This window comes from Gossypium arboreum, chromosome 8, assembly GCF_025698485.1.
Source record: "Gossypium arboreum isolate Shixiya-1 chromosome 8, ASM2569848v2, whole genome shotgun sequence".
In the NCBI taxonomy this organism is placed as follows: domain Eukaryota; kingdom Viridiplantae; phylum Streptophyta; class Magnoliopsida; order Malvales; family Malvaceae; genus Gossypium; species Gossypium arboreum.
Genome location: NC_069077.1, coordinates 90,267,772 through 90,273,073, shown reverse-complemented (window position 1 = coordinate 90,273,073; position 5,302 = coordinate 90,267,772). Strand labels below are relative to the sequence as shown.

General features: G+C 36.4%; 1 long non-coding RNA gene across 1 annotated transcript; it reads left to right on the top strand.

Moving 5' to 3' along the window:
• The first annotated feature begins 268 nt into the window (after positions 1-268).
• On the top strand, positions 269-1,313 carry LOC128296315 (uncharacterized). The gene is made up of 2 exons (XR_008286877.1): positions 269-350; positions 1,131-1,313. It is a non-coding gene; the product is annotated as an uncharacterized LOC128296315 (long non-coding RNA).
• Positions 1,314-5,302: the final 3,989 nt, after the last annotated feature.

The window sequence follows — 5,302 nt, the reverse complement described above, 5'->3', positions numbered from 1 at the left end:
AAACAAGTAAAAGGGCTTAATCGGCAAAAATACCTAATAGTCACAAGTATATGTTAGAGAGAGAATTTGATGTTGCCATAGAAGGGAAAAGTGATCAGCATGTTATAAAACATAAGAATAAGGAATGAAGTTTAATTCTCGAGCCTAGGGGAAAAAGTGTAATTATGCAAAAATTTAGGGGCAAAAGTGTAATTTTTCCAAAGTTCATATTAAATGTTGTTTTGATGAATGTATGTATTAAATAAGATTAATTTGGTATTATAGATCAAGAAAAACGAGATTCAAGTCGCGATCGAGGAAAAGAAAAGATTGTGGACTAAATTGCAAAATCTTTATATTTTGGTACCAAGGTAAGTTCATGTGTAAATGTAGTAACATAATTGTCATTTTAAGCAATTTAATGTTGTTTATATGATATGATGCTGATTATTATCATGAAATATTATGCTTTGTGGTTATTGTTGAATAATATGTAATTATGTGAATTACTTGATGAGTATGAACTATCACCGAAGTACCGATTTCGATATTCTGTGGAAGACGGCAAAGATGTGTGATCGAGGAAAATGCCCGTTTGAACCTTAGGAATAGATTAGGATACAAGTGACATGTCACTAGGATGGTTGAGCATCCGAACTCGTTGAGTTGAGTCCGAGTTCACTTATGGATGCAAATGTCCGAACTCGTTGAGTTGAGTCTGAGTTCGTGAGATGTAACTAGGCATCCGAACTCGTTGAGTTGAGTCCGAGTTCACTTAGGGGCGGGTTACATGATTTCTTGATTACATATGAGGCACTTATGTGCAAATTATCCGTGTATCCGAGTGGTATTCCGATGTGTTCAACGGGTGAAATTTCTAGTGAAATGAAAGAACACTTAAGATGCAAGCGACGTTTTGGTAAGTGTTGTGAAATGGACACTTTGGACAGGTATGTTCTTAACCCTCGGGTTGATAATAGATACAACAACGATAAGGTAGTAAGATGATGAATGATGTTTAGAAATATGATATATGTTTTGGTGATACCATGCTAAAGTTGTTTGGTATATTTGTATTGTTATGTTACTTGTTATTTACATATGAACTTACTAAGCATTTATGCTTACTCCCTCCTCTTTATTTACTGTAGTTTTGAACAAGCCAGCTCGGGAATCGGGACGGGTCGAAGGTTCGATCACACTATCCAATGGACTTTCATCTGGGTAAATGGCTTGTAAAACTTAAGTATGGCATGTATAGCAATATACTTATTTTGTGTAAATAATTTTATGATATGGCCATGTTTGGTTGAGAAAATGTTTGATATTGATAAGTCATGGTGATGGCTAATTTAGATCATGTTTGATATTATGGAAGTTTAATAGGTTATCTAGTTCATAAAAATTCATGGAAAGATGAAACTTGCCTTAAAACAGAATATTGCTGCAGCAATGACATGAATTTGAAAAATCACTAAAAATAGTATAAATGGAAATAAATGATGAGTAAGTTATTAAATTTAATCTTAATGAGTCTATTTTCATGTGGATTGAACAAAATAGGCATATAAATTATATTTTATGAGATATTTAAACTTTTGTGAAACAGGGCCAGAGTGATTTCTGTGTCCCCTGTTCTGACTTTAAAAATTCATAATAAATTTTACAAAAATAATTAGAAGTTTTTCTTTATATGTACAGGTTCTTTATTTAGTCTAGTTTTAATAGAAACAAACCTCATAGTCATTTAATTTCTGTATAGAGAAATATCTGATTCGTAATACACAGAGGTCAGAGCAGTCGAACCCTGAAACAGGGGAGACTTTAACTAATAAACTATACTAATTGGCCCAACCAAAAATTCTAGAAAAAAATTAATAAATAGATATATGAGTCTAGATTTAGGGAAAATTTACGGATCTAGATTTTGAGTTTCGTAACTTGAGATATGATTTTTCTTGTAACTGTGACGCGGGTAGTTAGAAAGCTGTGAATGTAGAAATAAATAATTTGAAGTTCTTAATTTGATAAATATTGTTCGGTAACCCCTCAAGCTCAACTCCGGCGATGGTCTCGGGCATAGGGGCATTACATTTGGTGGTATCAGAGCATGTTTAGTCGGTTCTCGGACTACGTGTTGTATGTACGGATTTTGCTATACATGCCATATGTATGAATTGTGATAGTGTGACGACTTGACCTTTTAAATGATTTTTATATAGTAAATGGATCCCGATCCAAGTGTGTGAGATGAAGTAGAGAGTAATGTGCCAGCTCGGCTGAAGGGGCGTGCCGATGAAAACCCACCTCCTACTGTTGGTCAGGGAGGAGGAGAAAGGGATCGGGAAGCCTTTCTCCAAATGATGAGTGCATGGTACACTGAGTTCGTTCATACGAACCCAAACGTACGACCTCCCCGACCTCCACCAATTCCTCAACCTATGCCTCCGATGCCTCAAGGAGTGGATATGATAAAATTTCATAGAACCCCCGTTGATAGAATTCGTAAACAAGGGGCTGAAGAATTTAGAGCAAATGAATGTTTTCGATGTGGTTCTCCGGATCATTTTATTAGAAACTGCCCAGAGAGAGCTGAGAAAGAAAAATTTCAGAGTGTAAAAGCTAGTGGTGCAAACTCGAGGGAAGGTATCCAGAAAAGTGGAAGTGAAACAAGCGAGAAGAATGTAGCGAGATGCAGCAGATTAGATCTCGAGGAAGAGCTCGGCTAGAACTTATGCTATTAAAGCGCGTGAAGATGCTTCCTCACCCGATGTGATTACCGGTACATTTTCTCTTTATGATACTAATGTTATTGCTTTGATTGATCCCGGTTCTACTCATTCATATGTATGCATGAAACTGGTGTCTAGTATGAATATACCTGTTGAGAACACAGAATTTATGATTAGAGTGTCGAACCCGTTAGGCAAATGCATGATAGTTGATAAAGTATGCAAGAAATGCCCTTTAATGATTCGGGGTCATTACTTTCCGACCGACTTGATGTTGTTGCCGTTTGATGAATTTGATGTTATTTTGGGTATGGATTGGTTGACATTGTATGATGCTATAATAAATTGCAAAGAAAAGGTTATAGAATTAAAGTGTGAAAGTGGTGAAATTCTGCGGGTTGAGCCAGACAAATCAGAGGCATTATCTAGTATGATTTCTTCGATGTCGGCTCAGAGATATTTGAGAAAGGGTTATGAAGCTTATTTGGCGTATGTAATTAATACAAAAGAAGTTGAAAAGAAAGTTGAATCAGTGCCAGTTGTGTGTGAATTTGCGGACATATTTCCAGAAGAATTACTGGGTTTGCCTCCAGTCAGGGAAGTAGAATTTGGTATAGATTTGATACCGGGAACAGCTCCGATCTAGATTGCTCCATATAGAATGGCACCAACAGAGTTGAAAGAATTAAAGTCACAGTTGCAAGAGTTGACTGATAAAGGCTTTATGAGACCGAGTTTTTCACCTTGGGGTGCTCCCGTGTTATTTGTGAAAAAGAAGGATGGTTCTATAAGATTATGTGTTGATTATCGGTAGTTAAACAAGGTGACAATCAAAAACAAGTATCCATTGCCGAGAATTGATGATTTGTTTGATCAGCTAAAAGGAGTGACATGGTTTTCAAAGATTGACTTGAGATCTGGGTATTATCAGCTGTGAGTAAAAGAGTCAGATATGCCTAAAACTGCTTTTAGAACAAGGTACGGTCATTATGAATTTTTAGTTATGCCGTTCGGGTTGACAAATGCTCCTGCTGTGTTTATGGACTTAATGAATCGCATATTTCGGCTATACCTGGACAGATTTGTTGTCGTGTTTATAGATGATATTTTAATTTATTCAAAAGATGAGACAGAGCATGCTGAGCATTTGAGGATAGTTTTGCAAACTTTGAAAGATAAGCAGCTGTATGCTAAGTTTAGTAAAAGTGAATTTTGGCTCCGGGAAGTTGGATTTTTGGGTCATATTGTTTTGGTGATGGTATCTGAGTTTATCCTAGTAAAATTTCAGCCATTGTTGATTGGAAACCATAGAAAAATGTAACTAAAGTTAGGAGTTTCTTGGGGCTAGCTGGGTATTATCGGCGGTTCATAAATGAATTTTCTATAATTCTTGCTCCTATGACTAGACTACTCGAAAGGATGTTAAATTTGAATGGACGGAAGAATGTCAACAGAGTTTCGAAGAATTGAAAAAGTTATTAAGCTGAAGCACCGGTGTTGATACAACCCGAATCAGGTAAAGAATTTGTGGTGTATAGTGATGCTTCTCTAAATGGTTTGGGGTGTGTCCTCATGCAAGAAGGAAAAGTGGTGGCTTATGCTTCGAGACAGTTAAAACCTCATGAGAGGAATTATCCTACTCACAATTTGGAATTGGCTGCAGTGGTGTTTGCTTTGAAGATTTGGCGACATTATTTGTATGGTGAAAAGTGCCAAGTATATACCGATCACAAAAGTCTTAAATACTTGATGTCACAAAAAGACTTGAATTTGAGACAGCGAAGATGGTTAGAGTTATTGAAAGATTACGAGCTTGTTATTGATTATCATCCAGGAAAAGCGAATGTGGTTGCCGATGCTTTAAGCAGAAAGTTGTTGTTTGCTTTGAGAGTTATGAACACTCAGTTGAAAATGTTAGATGACGGTTCGATTCTAGCGAGTTAAGAGCAAGACCGACGTTTTTACAAGAGATTTTGAAGCTCAAAAAATGATCAAGATTTGCTAGCCAAAAGAAAAGCAAGTGTGAAGTGAAACGGATCGATTTGAATCGATTCGATGGTTGTTTGATGTTTAAAATCATATTTGTGTACCGAAAAATGATGAGTTGATTCAAAAGTTTTGCATGAAGCACATAATAGTTGTTTGGCGGTTCATCCGGCGATCGAAGATGTATAATGACTTAAAGAAAATGTCTTGGTGGAGTGGAATGAAAAGAGATATTTCGAGTTTGTATCAAAGTGCTTAGTTTGTCAACAAGTGAAAGTTGAACACGGTACCTTGGGATTACTCCACCTATTATGGTTCTGAATGGAAATGGGATAGGATTACTATAGATTTTATATCGGGTTGCCATTAACTCGGGGAAGAAAAATGCCATCTGGGCAATAGTTGGCAGACTGACTAAATTGGCTCATTTTATTCAGGTACGTATAGATTATTCTCTTAATAAGTTGGCTGAATTGTATATCCAAGAGATTGTTAGACTTCATGGGATACCTTTTTCAATCATTTCGGATAGAGATCTGAGGTTTACCTCACGGTTTTGGCAAAAGTTGAAAGAGGCATTAGGTACAAAGTTAAATTTCAGCACT